A 17,775-nucleotide genomic window follows, 5' to 3' on the forward strand; every position below is an offset into this window, starting at 1 on the left:
GTGTGTGTGCATAAACACTAAAAATGAGATCTACCTTCTTAACAAAATATTAAGTGCACATTACAGTGTTGTTGAGTACAGGCACTATGCGTGACAGCAAATGTCTAGAACTGATTTGCTTTGCTTAAAAAAAACAAACTCTTGTTGTCTCAAAGAATGCAAGACACTCAACACCCAGTCATCTAACTTATCTGCAGCTTACAGAAAATGTCATGTGTCTCTCAACTCTGGGCCGGGGCACAGGCTGTAACTGGGAAGACTTCTCACTCTACTCCAACCTCCACCCTGCATTTACCTGGCTCTCTTATACATATCCTTTGGGTATCAACTCAGACCGTCATTTCCTACAAATTTTCCCTAAAACACCTTCATCCCTTTTTAACCCAGTTAAGTTCTCTGTGTCCCAGTTGCCTTTACTATAGGATGGGGATATTAATAATAGTCACTTTAGGGAATATCATTAAATTAAATGAGTTAATATCTATAAACACTTAGAACCTTTGACTAGCACATAGCAAGCACTATATTTATTAAAGAACTCACTCCTGCCACTTTACCACACTGTATGGAAATGATCTGTTTGTTTCCCTCTCTAGTCTAAGTGGTTCTCAAGTCTGGCTTCACAGTAGACTCACCTGAGGAACTTAAAAAATTCTAGTCCTTAAACCATATCCAAACCAATTAAACTGGTATGTCTAAGGATAGTGCTAGGATAAGTACTTTTTAAAAATTTTTTATTGAATTTCCTGTGACCTTGGTTAATAAAATTATATGGGTTTCAGGTATACAATTCTATAACACATCATCTGTGTTTCATTTGCATCTTCACCATCCCAACTTAAGTCCCCTTCTGTCACCATTTATCCTTCCTTTACTCTCTGCTCCCTCCCCTCTACCTCCATTCCCTCTGGTAATCACCATACTGTTGTCTGTGTCTGAGGGTTTTTTCTCTTAGCTTAATCCTTTCATCCTTCTCACCTAGTCTCCAACCTCCTCTTCTCTGACAGTTGTCAATCTGTTCTCTGTATCCATGAGATTATGCTAAGTGAAATAAACCAGTCAAAGAAAGACAAATACCATGATTTCACTTATATGTGGAATTTAATGAATGAAATAGGCTAAGTATTCTTTCTTTATAATTATTTTTTTAATCCTTACCTAAGGAAAAGCTTATTGAATTTCAAGAGAGAAGAAGAAAGGGAAAGAGAGGGGGAAAGAAATATCAATGTAAGTGGTAGACATTGATCAATTGCCTCTCCTACATGTCCTGACCAGGGACCAAATCAACAACCTTAGGCATGTGCCCTTACCAGGAACTGAACCCCTGGTTTTGGTTTATGGGACCATGCTCCAACCAACTGAGCCATATTGGTCAGACCAAAACAGCCCACTATCCTTAATACACTCACACATACACACACAGATGATTTCATTGTATAACCAGTTGAAAATCACAACTCTGATCCCACTGGTTCTAATCCCTAACTGTACAATTAATTACCTAAAGAGTTTTTAAAACTTTCTGATGTCTGGAGTTCTGGCCAAGATGGAGGCATAAATAGAAATGCTTCACTTCCTCGCACAGCCAAAAGAAGGACAATGACCAATTTAAAAACAAACAAAAGCCCTGGCTGGCATAGCTCAGTGGATTGAGCTCGGGCTGCAAACCAAAGCATCGCAGGTTCGATTCCCAGTCAGGGCACATGCCTGGGTTGCAAGCCACGGCCCCTAGCAACCGTACATTGATGTTTCTTTCTCTCTCTCTTTCTCCCTCCCTTCCCTCTCTAAAAATAAGTAAATAAAATCTTTAAAAAAGAAAAAAAATAACCAGAAGGGCCAGAAAATCAAACTGCATGGAACTCCAACAATCAAGGAGTTAAAGTAACATTCACTCAAACCAGTAAGAGGGGCAGAGATGGGAGATAGGCAGCCAAGCAGAGAGGAGTGTTGCAAGGTGGCGGACCACACGGATGAGCTAGTGCTGGCTGAACATGAAACTAAAGACTCAAAGCTAGCTATAAAATACTCCAGGGATTGCCACAGCAGGAGAAACTCCCAGTCTCATGGGAGAGTTCATTGGAAAGTGGGGCTAAAATGGAGCAAGTGAGCAGCAATGAACCCTCCCCCACAAACAACACCACAACACAGCAAAGAAAGTTGCCCTACCCTGGTAAACAACTAGGGCTCTGCCCTCTTACAACATAACAGGACACTGAGACAAACAAAATATGGCCCAAATGAAAGAATAGATTAAAACTCCAGAAAAAGAGCTAAGCAACAAGGAGACAGGCAACCTATCTGATGCAGAGTTCAAAACACTGGTAATCAGGATGCTCACAGAATTGACTGAGCCCAGTTGCAAAATGAAGGATGAAATTAAGGCTGCCCAAAGTGAAATAAAGCAAAATATACAGGGAACCAAACTGAAGGGAAGGAAACCAGGACTCAGATCAATGATTTGAAACAAAAGGAAGAAATAAACATCCAACCAGAACACAATGAAGAAACAAGAATGCAAAAGAATGAGGAGAGGCTTAGGAACCTATGGGGACAACTTTAAGTGCTCTCACATTTGAATCATAGGGGTACCAGAAGGAGAAGAACAAGAGCAAGAAATTGAAAACTTATTTGAAGAAATAATGATATGGAAAATTTCCTCAATCTGCTGAAGGAAATAGATTTCCAGGAAGCCCAGAGGGTCCCAAAGAAATTTGACCCAAGGAAGCACACACCAAGGCACATCATAATTAAGCTACCCAAGGTTAAAGTAAAGGAGAGAATCTTAAAAGCAGCAAGAGGAAAGGAGACAGTTAACTACAAAGAAATTCCCATAAGACTATCAGTTGATTTCTCAAAAGAAATCTTACAGGCAAGAAGGGGCCGGAAAGAAGTATTTGAAGTCATAAAAGGCAAGGACTTACACCCAAGATTATTCTATCCAGCAAAGCTATGATTTAGAATGAAAGGACAGATAAAGTGCTTTCCAAAAAGGTCAAGTTAAAGGAGTTCATCATTAACAAGCCTTTATTATATGAAATGTTAAAGGTGTTACAGAACAGACCTGGGTGGGGGGTGCAGCAATAATATACTTTTACCAAATGGACCCACCCTTGTACTCCAGGCGTCTCCCCCCTGTACTAGGTTTGCCTTGCCTGCCACCAGGGAAAGACATCTCTCAATACCAGAGATTGCTGAAAAGAAACAGGATTATTTATTTAAAGAGTAATACAAACTTAAGAGTGATGATTTAATGTCTTCATTGAGATCCCAAAGTCCTTTAGAATACACAAACAGTCTTCCCTTTCCCATCTGCCCAGTCCAGGGTATCGTTTCTCAGAAAAAGAAATAGAAGTCCATGGTTCCTCTCTGCCCAAGCCACATTGTCACAGGTGGGCACAGGTAATCAGGTTCTTAGTGATTGGGACAAAGAATTGAACGGAACACCCAGAGTTCATAGAAGAGAACATGGGAGCAGGCCAACTCCAAGCAGAGATTGACCTCATGGGCTGGAGGGACTCTATTCTTATAGGGAGGATCCTTTCTGGCTAGTTTTGGTGGGCTTTTACTGAGTATATACAAGTAGTTGCATTACTTTAAAGCTACTGCACATGTGGTCTCCCATGATTTTCCCTGACTGGCCACCAGGGAAGAGGGTCCCACAATGCTACCGAATTGACCCCCATTTCTCCTGGGGTCCCCCTGTACTAGGTTTACCTTTCCCTAAGCCAGAGAATTATAGCTCTCCATGCTTGAGATTGGTGAAAAAGAAAAGAGTTATTTATTCAAGTTATACAGACTAAAAGTAATGACTTAATGTCTTTGTCAAAATCCCAAAGTCTCTTGAAACACCCACAAACACACACAGTCCTTCCTTCCCCCCTTTGCCCAGTCTGGGGTACCATATCTCAGGAGAAGAAATAGAAATCTGTGGCTTAGGCAGCTCTCAGTTTTTCCTAGTAATTTGTGCTCAGCTGGCAGGCCTTCCTTAGTTCCCAGCACCATTGGTTGTGTTGCCAGGATCTCCAGCTAAAGCCTCGTGGTGATTCTTCTCATGGCTGCGGGGGAGGGGGGGGGGCATGATCCCGCTTCCTGGGAGAGTGATGGCAGCAGCAGCAGCAGCAGCAGCAGCACCCAGAGGACTAGCGCAGAGCTTATTGTGTCCTGGCCCCAGGTCCAGAGCAGGTGGCTTCAAGGTTGGCCTGAGGCTCCGAGAGCCCGAGCGGTGAGCATGGGTGCAGCTCGCCAAGGCCTGGAGATGGCTGCGGCGGCAGGGCGGTGACCCGGTGCTCCTGAGTCACTTACTGGTGGCCCCTTCTCATGGCTGCAGCTGCAGAGCCGGCTGGGGCTCAGAGCCAGGTGGTAGAGGAGCCGCAGATGGCTGCATTGCGGATGGTGTCTGCACGGCTGTGGGAGTCCCCACTCTGTTAAAGCCGCATGGTTCTCTCCTCAGTGGCTGCTATCCTCCCTGCACTGCCACAGCTGCATGGTTCTCTCTTCAATGGCCACCAAGTCTTGGTTTTAAATCCTGGGCCAATCTTCCTCTGCAGCCCCATTTCTGACTCCTCCCACACTCGGCCTCACATGCCAGAACTCGTATCCTTCCAGCTTCACTGGGCTGCCATCATGAGTCTGGGCAGGCGTGGCCCCATGTCATGGAGCCAATCTTCTCTGAGCTCCCATGCAGGTGCTGTAACTCGGGGGACCTTCCCCCCAGTTACATCTTGGTGGGGAAGTTACTTCCATTCCCCTGGCTCAGAGCTGGTCACAGCTATTTAACATATCTATGCAACCAGTTAAAGGTTATAGATATGCTAAATGACCACACCAGGGGGTAGCTGCAAGGCTGTTGCTATGCGAAACAGCTCTCAATGGCCCTGCTTCATTTGTCCCTTCCCCAAACCCATACCTGGGGGGGGGGGGGTTGAGGACATCCTATATATTTTTTTATTATTTCCTGGACACCTTGAGTTCTGCACTCCATTATAAATCCTTCTTTTGGGGCTGCACCCTCCTACAACATGGTCCTAAAAAGACACCACATGGCTGCCACACCTGGGTTTAAATCCCAGCGCCAACCTTCCTCTGTGGCACCATTTCTGACTCCTCCCACAATTGGCCACAGCTGCCAGCATTTTCATATTTTTCAAACTTTACTGGGCTGCCATAGTAAATCCAGGTATGTGTGGTCCTATGGTGTGGAGCTAATCATCTCCAAGCTCGTATGCAGGCTCTGTAACCAGGGGGAGTTGCCTCCTAGTTACATCATGGGTTGAAGTCACTCCTATTCCCCTGGCTCAAAGCATTGCCACAGCTGTTTAACATATCTAGGAAACAAATTAAAGGCTATGGATATGTTAAACAACCATTCCAGAGGTTATCTGCAAAACTGTTGCTACTCAAAACAACTCTGAATGGCCCTGCTAAGTGTTCAATCCCCCAGCTCAGACTTGTAGGGGTAAGGACATCCTATATTTTTTTTCTAATATTTCCTAGACACCAAGTTCTGGATGCCATTACAAATCCTTATTTGCCCCCTCTTGGCTGCACCCTGTTACAAAGTGACTTATCTAAGAAATAGAAGAAGATAAAAAAACTATGAACAGTAAAATGATAACAAACCCATAACTATCAACAGTTCAACCTAAAAACAAAAACAAAAATTAAGCAAACTAGAACAGGAACAGAACCAGAGAAATGGAGAGCACATGGAGGGTTTTCAGTGGGCAGGGGGAAGGGAAGAATGGAGGGGTACAGGGAATAAGAAGCATAATTGGCAGACATAAAATAGATGGGGAAAGGTTAAAAATGGTATAGGAAACAGAGAAGCCAAAGAACTTATGTGTACAACCCATGGACATGAACTAAGGGGGGGAATGCTGGAAGAAAGGGGGTTACCAGGTGAAGGGGAGTGATGGCAGAAAAAATTGGGACAATTGTAGTAGCATAATCAATAAAATATACTTAAAAGAAAAAATAGGTTCGGGAAGATGGCAGCTTTACTCTAGGCAGCGTTTTTCTCAGCTTCTGTGAAGAGGAGGGAAACTTGCGGATCTGGGGAGAAACAGAGCAAGTGGACTAGGTTACTGAATCACTTTTGAAAGCAGGACATCAAAAATTATTGCAATCACGGAAAAACCAGACGGTAAGGAGACTTCTTCAGGACAAAAGGGGCCCAGGGATCAGCGCGGGGACTACGGGTGTGCAGTCTCCAGGCCCAGTGCTCCTGAGTCTGCCTCGGGGCTCCCGGGAGAGGGGTGTCACTGCTCCCTCCCCCGAATATGGGGGATGAGCACTCCAGGGGAGAAAGTGTTGCTAGAAGGAATAGATTGGCCAGTTGGACTGGGAAAAAATCGCCCAGGGTCTATGAACACCCACCCAGAGACTTGGAAGAAGTGAGGGCCTCTAGCCGACAGGACCAGGGGCAGCCTGGAAGAGCGCTGCGCCCCTAGCCCGGTGGAAGTACAGATCGGTGGAGAGCACAGAGTCGGGCTGAGCTCGGCTCGAGCCCCATAGGGAGGCCTGAATCGAGCACTGTGACCCCGGGAGAGACGTGGTGCTTGGTGCGTTCATACAGCAGTGGCTCGGAAATTTCCAGCCAGCCCGACGGGGGAGCCAGGGAAGGCGCCAACACCCAGTCGGAGTGCGGTTTGGGATCACGGAGCCGGAAAGAACTCAGCTCACGCACCATCGGGAAGACTGTCTGGTGCATGCTGTGAACCCGGAAGGTCAAGGCCAGGCGCTTAAGGGCGGTCCTAGACCCGGAATCTCAAAAGTTTGGGGGAGGGGCGCGCCCTTTTAGGATTCCCAGGGAGGGCGCAGTGAATCCCAAAATGTCTTGGGTGCCTCCTGAGATCACAGAGCTGGAACTCTGCAGGACCCCAGAGTCCGGAAGAACGTGGAAGTGAGATCCAGAGAGCCAGTGTGCTCAGGAGCACCCAGGGTACCTGACAGACTTGCTGAGATTTGGGATGGGAGAAAGAGAAGCATTCCAAAGGTCCCTCAGCCAGCTGGAGCCAGCAAGATCAGAAAAACTGGTCTGGCCAGTTAGAAACCAACAAGAGGGTTTTTTCTGTTTTTTTTTCTCTCTTTTTTTTTTGTTTGGTTTGGTTTTTGTGGCTATTGTTAATTGATTGATTTTATCTTGTGTTTTATGTGACATTTTATTTTTCAATTCTTACTATTTTTATATCTCGCAAACCCTTATGTTTCTCTTCCATTCATCCTAATATTATTCTTTCCAATCCAAATTTATCTCTCCTGCACTACATCTTCTGCTTTTCTTTCCTTTTTCTTTCTTTTTTTAATCTTGCAAGTTACTGTAAATTTGTATTATCTTTTTCTCACTTTTCCGTGAGACATTTTTTATTTTAATAATATTTTGGTATTCTTTTTCTTTCTGTATAATCTTCTTTGCTTGGCTGGTTATACTGCCATTTGATAGGTTCCCCCTGATATCTCAGTCACAAGGTGTTGATAAGTTACTATCCTTCATCTGTGTTCCATTAATACACCTCTCAAGGTTCTATACTCTTTATTCTTGTTATCTAGACCTCATCGATTCTGCCACAAGACTGTCACTTTACTATTACTGTTAGTAAGACCTAGTCTATGCAATTGTAAATACTTCTCAATACCCCTACCTGATCTCAGCCCACTTTGCAATTTTCTGAACTATACTATTGTGGGGGTTGTCTCTATTCTTTCACACACTACTCCTATATACTGATCTTTAATCGAACCCTACCTTAGAATCTGACCTCCCACAGCCTCACAGCTTTCTAGATCCAACTAACAATCCTCTCGTCCCCAATTAGAGTCTTACCTTCTTTCCACCCTTTCTAAAATGTGGATACTGGGGTGGAGGATCACGGTTAACACTATAAGGAGCCAAAGGATAACCCATCTCTTCTCTACTGGCTGCTAATGTAAATATCATAGTATACTGTCTTGCTGTCTGAAACCATTTTGCCTTATTCCTCCAACTGATCACAGAAAAGAGTAGGGGGAAGCTGTGAACACCAGGATACACGAAGGAGATTGCACCACTGAATCTCACAAATATTCTACCACAGAAGTTCACACCATAATTTCAGGGAATCAGAACAGATCAATTTAAGAAACAAGAAGAAAAAAGAAGAAACCCACAAACAATGAGAAAACAAAGAAACAACCCCCAATTGAAGGGAAACGAGGAAGCCTCAGGAAAAATGCTAAATGAAATAGAGGCAACTCAACTATCAGATAGTGAGTTCAAAACAATGATTACCAGGAAGTTCAATGAATTCACATTGAGCTTTCAGAAATTAGAGGGAAACTACATTAATCTCACTACAAACTATATAAACATGAAAAGGGAAATAGAAACTCTCACCAAAGATCAAGAGGAAATGAAGAATACAATTTCTGAACTGAAGAACACAGTGGAAGGAATGAAAAGCAAGATCGATGAAGCAGAAGACCGGATTAGCGAGCTGGAGGACAAACTAGAAAACAATATCCAGAAAGAGCAAGAAAAGGAAAAGAGGCTCAGAAAGAATGAAGAGGGATTAAGAGAAATTCAGGACAATATGAAACATAATAATATCCGTATAATAGGGACACCAGAAGGAGAAGAAGAAGACCAAGGGATCGGAAACCTAGTTGAAAAAGTAATGAAGGAGAACTTCCCTAATGTGATAAGAGAAGAACTCCCACAAATCCAGGACACAGAGAGTCCCAACCAAGAGGAACTCAAAGAGGCCAACCTTAAGACACATCATAATTAAAGTGGCAAAATTTCAAGACAAAGAGAGAATCTTAAAGGCAGCAAGGGAGAAAAAGGAAGTAACATACAAGGGAGCCCCAATAAGGCTAACATGTGACTTCTCAATGGAAACACTTCAAGCCAGAAGAGAATGGCAAGAAATACTCCAGGTAATGAGAACCAGAGGTCTGCAACCAAGGCTACTATATCCAGCAAGGTTCTCGATCAAGATAGAAGGCCAAATAAAAAGCTTCCGAGACAAAAGAAGTCTAAAAGAATACACCTCGACCAAACCAGCTCTGCAAGAGATCCTAAAGGGACTGCTTTAAGGAAGGGAAGGAAAAGAGAGAGAGAGGAATACGCTCACATAAAAGACAATGAGTAAGTACCTATCAATAATAACCTTAAACGTAAATGGATTAAATGCTCCAATCAAAAGACATAGAATACCTGAATGGATAAGAAAAAATGACCCACATATCTGATATCTACAAGAGAACCCCCCTCAGGATAAAAGACCTACACAGGCTGAAAGTGAAGGGCTGGAAAAAAATCTTCCAAGCAAATGGACAGGAAAAAAAAGCCGGGGTAGCAATACTCATATGAGACAAAATAGACTTCCAAAAAAGGTCCATAAAGAGAGACCCAGAAGGTCACTTCATAATACTCAAGGGAAGAATCCATCAAGAAGACATAAATATTGTAAATATATATGCACCCAACATAGGAGCACCCAAATACATAAAGAAAATCTTAGAGGACTTCAAGAAAGATATGGACAGCAACACAATTATAGGGGGAGATTTTAACACCCCACTATCAAAAATGGACAGATCTTCTAAACAAAATATCAACAAAGATATTGTGGCATTGAACAATACCCTTGAGGAAATGGACTTTACTGACATATACAGAGCCCTCCATCCAAAAGAAGCTAAATACACATTCTTTTCAAATGTACATGGAACATTCTCAAAGATAGACCACATGATAGGACACAAACAAGCCTCAAAAATTTCAAGAAAATTGAAATCATACCAAGCATTTTCTTGTACCACAAGGGACTGAAGCTAGAAACCAACCCTAAGGGAAAAAAACAAAAACACTCAAAATCATGGAGATGGAATAGCATGCTATTAAACAATGAATGGGTCAAGAATGATATTAGGGAAGAAATCAAAAGGTTTCTGGAAACAAATGAAAACGAACTCACAACTACTCAAAACTTATGGGACACAGCCAAGGCAGCCCTGAGAGGGAAGTTCATAGCGATACAGGCCCACCTAAAAAGGTTAGAAACATTCCAAACAAACAACCTAACCCTACGTCTACAAGAATTGGAGGAACAACAACAAAGGCAGCCGAGAGCAAGCAGAAGGAAGGAAATAACAAAGATCAGAGCAGAATTAAATGACATAGAGACTAAAAGCACAATTCTAAGGATCAATGAATCCAAGAGCTGGTTCTTTGAAAACATAAACAAAATCGACAAGCCTTTAAGCAGAATCATCAAGAAAAAAAGAGAGAAAAGCCAAATAAACACAATCAGAAATGAAAGAGGAGAGATTACAACAGATACCACAGAAATACAAAGGATTGTAAGAAATTACTACAAAGAACTGTATGCCAAGAAATTTGAAAACCTAGGTGAAATGGACAAATTTCTAGAAAAATATAATCTTCCAAAAATCAATGAAAAAGAAGCAGGAAGCCTGACAAACCAATAACAGCAAAAGAAATTGAAGCAGTAATCAAAAAACTCCCAACACACAAAAGCCCTGGAACAGATGGTTTCACAGGAGAATTCTACAAAGCATTCAAGAAAGAGCTAACCCCTATCATTCACAGACTATTCCAAAAAATCCAGAAAGATGGGAGTCTCCCAAACTCTTTTTATGAGGCCAGCATCATCCTAATTCCAAAACCAGATAAAGACACAACAAAGAAAGAAAACTTCAGGCCAATATCACTGATGAACATTGACACTAAAATCCTCAACAAAATACTGGCAAACTACATCCAACAATACATTAAAAAGATCATACACCATGACCAAGTGGGATTCATTCCAGGGATGCAAGGATGGTTCAATATTCGCAAGTCAGTAAATGTAATACATCACATAAACAAAGGCAAACACAAAAACCACATGATTATACCAACTGATGCAGAAAAAGCATTTGACAAGGTACAGCACCCATTCATGATAAAAACACTCGGCAAAGTGCGAATAGGGGGAGCATTCCTCAACATAATAAAGGCCATATATGAGAGACCTACAGCCAACATCATACTCAATGGGCAAAAATTAAAATCTTTTCCACTAACATCAGGAACAAGACAAGGCTGTCCACTTTCCCCACTTCTGTTCAATATAGTACTGGAAGTTTTAGCCACAGTGATCAGACAAGAAAAAGAAATAAAAGGCATCCAAATCGGAAAGGAAGAAACAAAACTGTCACTGTTTGCAGATGACATGATAGTATACATAGAAAACCATATAGACTCTACCAAAAAACTGCTTGACCTAATAAATGAATTTGGCAAAACAGCGGGATACAAAGTCAATATCCAGAAATCAAAGGCATTTCTGTACACCAACAATGAAACAGCAGAAGCAGAGATCAAGGAAAAAATTCCATTTGAAATAGTAAAAAGAAAAATAAAATATCTAGGAATAAACCTAACCAAATAGATAAAAGACCTGTATTCAGAAAACTATATAACACTCAGGAAAAAAATCAAGGAAGACACAAACAAATGGAAACATATACCGTGTTCATGGATTGGAAGAATTAATATCATCAAAATGTCCATACTACCCAAAGCAATTTACACATTCAATGCAATTCCTATTAAAGTACCAATGGCATATTTCACAGACATAGAACAAACTCTTCAAAAATTTATATGGAATTATAAATGACCCTGAATAGCTACTGCAATTTTGAGAAAGAAGAGTAAAGTAAGAGGGATCACAATACCTGACACTAAACTATACTACAAGGCCACTGTAATCAAAACAGCCTGGTACTGGCATTAAAACAGGCACATAGACCAATGGAACAGAACAGAGAGCCCAGAAATAAGCCGAAGTCTCTGTGGTCAATTAATATTTGACAAAGGAGGCAGCAACATAAAATGGAGTAAAAATAGCCTCTTCAACAAATGGTGTTGGGAGAACTGGAAAGTCACGTGCAAAAAAATGAAACTTGAACACCAACTCACACCATATACAAAAATAAATTCAAGGTGGATAAAAGACTTAAATATAAACCGTGACACCATTAAAGTCCTAGAGGAGAACATAGGTAGGAAAATCTCAGATATTTCATGCAGAAACTTTTTTACTGACTTGTCCCCTAGAGCAAGGGACATAAAGGAAAGAATAAACAAATGGGACCTCATCAAAATTAAAAGCTTCTGCACAGCTAAAGAAAACAGTATCAAAATAAAAAGAGAACCAACTGTATGGGAAAACATATTTGCCAATGATACCTCGGACAAGGGTGTAATCTCCAAAATATATAAAGAACTTACAAGACTGTACTCTAAGAAGACAAAGAATCCAATTAAAAAATGGCTAAAGGACTTGAACAGACACTTCTCCAAGGAGGACATACAGAAAATCCAAAGACACATGAAGTAATGCTCAATATCGCTAGCTATCAGAGAGATGCAAATTAAAACCACGATGAGATACCACTTCACACCAGACACAATGGCCATCATAAACAAAACAACAAACAACAAGTGTTGGAGAGGTTGTGGAGAAAAGGGATCCCTAGTGCACTGCTGGTGAGACTGCAGACTGGTACAACCACTATGGAAAGCAGTTTGGAACTTCCTCAGAAAACTAAAAATGGATCTGCCTTTTGACTCAGCAATTCCACTGCTGGGACTCTATCCTAAGAACACTAAAACACCAATCCAAAAGAACCTGTGCATCCCAATGTTCATAGCAGCACAATTTACAATAGCTAGGTGCTGGAAGCAACCTAGATGCCCATCAGTAAATGAATGGATCAAAAAACTATGGTACATTTACACAATTGAATTCTATGCAGCAGAAAGAAAGAAGGAGCTCCTACCCTTTGCAACAGCGTGGATGGAGCTGGAAAACATTATGCTAAGCGAAACAAGCCATGCAGTGAAAGACAAATACCATACGATCTCACCTTTAACAGGAACCTAAATAACAAAACAAAGAAACAAACAAAATGTAACCAAAGACACTGAAATAGAGGACAGGCTGACAGTGACCACAGAGGAGAGTAGAGGGAATTTAAGGGGACAGTGGGAAGGCTTCACAGGAACAAGCTTAAAGGACACATGGTCAAAAACTAAGGGGAGGGTGGTAATGGGAGGGAAATGGGGAGGGTTGGGAGGGGGGACTGGATTGGGAGTAAAAAGGAGAAAACTGTATTTGAACAATGATTAACAAAATTTTTTAAAGAAAAAATAAACTGGTTCCATATTTAAAAAAACAACTTCCAGATGTCCATCCAGGTCCCACCCCAGAGCAAACTCAGAATTTCTGGAGATAGGGCCAGGTGTCAGCATTACAGTAGCCCCGCAAACCCACAGTTTTGCTTTCTGTGGTTTTACTTATGCACTCTCCACCATGGTCTGAAATATTACTTGGAAAATATAAGAAATAAACAGTTCATAAGTTTTAAATTGCATGCTATTCTGAGTAGCATGATGAAATCTTGCATTGTCCTACTCAGTCCTGCTGGGGACATGAATTATTCTTTCATCTAGTGTATCTGTGCCCCAGACTTAGTAGCCATCTCAGTTATCAGATGGACTGTGGCAGTATCAGAGTGCTTGTGTTCAAGTCACACTTATAGTAGCCTAACGCTATGTCACAAAGCCTACATCATTCAATCCATCTGATGCAGCCATTGTGTCATCTCATATCGTTTCAAGAATCAGGCTAAGTCCAGTACAGTAAGATATTTTGGAAGACAGAGAGAGCACATTCGTGTAACAGTGTTGTCTGACCAGATTGCTAGAGAGACCCCAAATGAGGCAACCCCAATCTGGCACAAAGGCTGCACTTCCCTGGAAAGCAAAAGGGCTGGATTGAAGCCATACGTGGCACCCCAGAGAAGGAAGAGGTTGCTGGAGAAGGGAGGCTGCCTGAGGCAACTATAAACAAACCATCTGTGCCAGAAAGTGTTGCCCTGGCAACCAAGCAGCTCCTGACCCAGCTGAAGGGAGCGTGTACTGAGGATGCACATGGCTGAAAACGTCAAAACATATGTGCATGGTGGTCAGAAAGCCACAGCAGGGCATGCAACACCCAGCCCCAGGGTGAGACCCAGTGCTTCTACACATGACTGGAGACCTTGCCCCCTTGTGGAACATGGCAGTCAGAAGAGGAGCAAAGACTAACATGGCCAACATTGGTCCACATTGGTTGAAAGTTTGGACATTTCCACCATGCAAGGAGTTTTGGGCACTGGCTTTAAAAACAGAACACACACAGAAGCTCAATTTGTTGGTATTTGGCTTTCACCTCACTCATTTGGAGGAGGGCACAGGAGCACTCATGGGACCAGAAGATGCCAGGCTCACTCAGGGCTTAGACCTCATACAGGCAGGAGCCAGCTCGCAGAGGCAGAGTCCTGCACTGGGATGTGTGCCTCACTGGGCACCAGCCCTTGGGATGTTGCAACATTGTGCAGCACAGCATATGGGTCCTGGGCTGCTTCCATCCTCTCTCCCTGAGAACAGCACACAGAGGTGCAAGCTGAGGAACATTTCTCAGCCACAAGAATGCAGGCAACCTCAGGCACAAGAGCCCCACAGAAAGAGCTTCCCCTACATGACTGGAGTGATCTGGCAGCGCACATCAGACTGTAGGAGGGAGAGAGAACTGTGTGAGGCAATGGCAACACAAAACCCACAAGTACACCAGAGTGAGAAAGAGCCTGAGGATGAGACACATTTGTATAGCTGTCTTGAGCTCCAAAAGGACAAATAAATAATAATGGGGAACTTCTGGGCATGGGTTTGGATTTGGATTTCAGTCTTTCCAGGAACATGGAAATTTCTATGCTTTGCAGAAGAGGCTGACTTGGAGCAGAAATGTTGTCAGACCCCTCAAAATTGGGTACCCTGTTAATAAAAACTTCTTTCCTGCCGCATTAATCTTCATGTTGCACTTGTACATGAAGGCAAGCAGTTGGACCCTGGGCTACCCGGTTACACTCACACAACATTTATTACAGTATATAGTCATAATTATTTCATTATATTATTATTTACTGTTAACCTCTTACTGTGACTAATTTATAAATTAATCTTTATCATATGTATGTATATGTAGGAAAAAATAGCATATAGGGTCTGGTATTATCCACGGTTTCAGGGATTCATTGGATACCTTGGAAGGCATCCCCCACAGATAAGGGGTACAAATGTGTTATAAATCTCACTCAGAACCTTGTAATAGTGGGGTATAAGAACTATATTCTAAACCAAGGGTTTACAAACTATGGCTCATGGGCCAAATCCAGCTCAATATCTGTTTTTGTAAAGAAAGTTTTATTGGTATTTGTCTTTCACTGCCTGGTTTATTTCACCTAGCATAATGCTTTCCAGTTCCATCCCTGCTGTCGCAAAGGGTAGAACCTCCTTCTTTCTTTCTGCTGCATAGAATGCCATTGTGTAGATGTACCATAGTTTTTTGATCCATTCATTTACTGATGGGCACCTAGGTTGATTCCAGTGCTTAGTTATTGTAAATTGTGCTGCTATAAATTTGGGGTGCATAGGTTCTTTTGGATTGGTGTTTCAGGGTTCTTAGGATACCACCTGTAACAGGAACCTAATCAACAAAACAAATAAGTGAAATATAACCAAAGATACTGAAATAGAGAACAGGCTAAGAGTGGCCAGAGGAGACAGGGGAGGGAATTTCAGGGTAAAAGAGGAAGGGTTTGCAGGGACAAGTATAAAGGACACATGGACAAAAACAAGGGAGGGGGGTGGAAATGGAAGGGAGGTGGGGAGGGCTGGGGGTAGAGCTGGGATGGGACTAAAAGGCAGAAAACTGTACATGAACGACAATTAAAATGAAATAAAAATAAAGAATTAAAGATAAAAAATTTTTTAAAAGAAAGTTTTATTGGGACACAGCTGTACTCATTTAGTTATATATGTCCATGGTTGCTTCCATGCTACAGTAGCAGAGTCAAGCAGTTGTGAGAGAAACTGTATGGCCCAGAAACCCAAAAACAATTGCACAAGACCCTTCTTTCAGCACTGCATCCATATCGCTGAGCTTGGCATGTGGCAAGCTCTTGAAAATTTATTTGTTTATCTCTCTCTCTCTCTCTCTCTCTCTCTCTCTCTCTTTCTCTCTCTTTTCCATAAACTAACTCTCAAGATTCTCTTTTTAGCTTTCTGGGTTAATAGAATCATTTTAGTAAAGTCAGGAGACAATGCCCTTGAGGAATGTTTCACTAGCTTCAGGACACTTCATCAAAACAGGGCTCATTTTACCTTTCCACTGTAAGTAGATGCAAGTGAAGATTGCTCTTTTTTAATGCAATAAGCAGTGGTCCTCTGGGAGATTTAACATTCTCAATTGAATTACCAGTAACAGAGTCAGATTATTTCCGTGGGGTGTTACCCATCTCAGCTGGGAAGCAACTCACAAAAGCAGAGAATGGGGCAGGGTCCCTGCTACCACCACTGCCCACACACCCTAAAAAAATTATAGTAAATTTTATCCTCAGTCTTTCTCTCATGCCATCTTCATTTACTCAACAACAACAACAAAAAATGTTTCAGCTCCAAGTTACCTCAAAACAATGAGCTCTTCCTTTTTCAGCCTGTGGGTAAATACCAAGGTTACAGCTATGAATTTCAAACAAGGTATTTTACCTGCTGCAGGTCTTTTCAAACCATGTCAGGAATGCAAGACAACAGTGAATTTAGAAGATACACAGTAGAGCCTCTGGGTCCCTGGGAAAGAAACTAGTGAGAATCATAGGTTATAATCTTCCAAGGTCCTGGGCTCTCCTTGGAGGGTGGGTCAATCAGCCCCTGTGATAGCATGGCTTGAGTTTATTTCTATTAATTTCCTTCAGCCTTGGGGGAGAGCCCACACCTAGTTCTTGAAATATCCCCAAGTGCTTATTCAACAAATGATTCCCTCTGGCTTCTTAGGAGGCCTTATGCAGATTCTTATGCAGTATCATTCGGTTCTGCAAATTGGGCCTAATTTCTTCATCTCTTGTCTCTTTTGATAGCATCACTCAGAAGGGAAAATCCAGTGAGGTGTAGAATTGGATGACATGCTAAAGTCCATCAAATGCAACTCCTCATCCCCAGACCTCATTGTTCTAAGATCACATAATTTTAGGGCCAATGTTCATTTTCTAAGGAGTAAATAAAGAACCAGTAAGGGGAAGTCACTTAGGTAACTGGTATTTCAACAGCCTATTCATCTCTCCTTGAGTAGCTAGTAGGTTTATTAAATCTAACATGACTGGGAGAGAACCCTTAGTTCCTCTCCATTTTCCTCAAGCTCCTTCCCCCCATGAAAATACACAGCTCCAACATTCACCTGTCCAGGTACTCAGGCCACAGCCTGAAGATCATCCCTGATTCCTCTCTTCATCCAGTCCCCACATCTGGCCCATCTGCAAACCTGGTCACTTCTGCCTCCCAATTCCTTCCATTTTCCTCCATTCTCACTGTAACTCCCCTAAAGCAAGCTACAGTCTCCATTCACTGGGAATACTTATGCTAACACTACAGAAAAAAAATTTTAAAACTCATTGTTCTCTCTGATTCTACTCTTCATCCCCTACAATGTATTTCCTGTTCAGCACTCATAGTTATCTTCTTGACTATAAATCCCAACAAACACTCCACTGCCCCCAATCACCTGATGAATTCTCCTTCACTTAGAATAAAATCCAATCTATTCTCCTTGGCCTACAAGGCCACCCTTGTGCTTGGAGATCAGGGTTTCTCAAAATTGGCACTGTGGACATTTGGGCTGGATAATT

Source organism: Phyllostomus discolor, chromosome 3, assembly GCF_004126475.2.
Source record: "Phyllostomus discolor isolate MPI-MPIP mPhyDis1 chromosome 3, mPhyDis1.pri.v3, whole genome shotgun sequence".
Lineage (NCBI taxonomy): Eukaryota > Metazoa > Chordata > Mammalia > Chiroptera > Phyllostomidae > Phyllostomus > Phyllostomus discolor.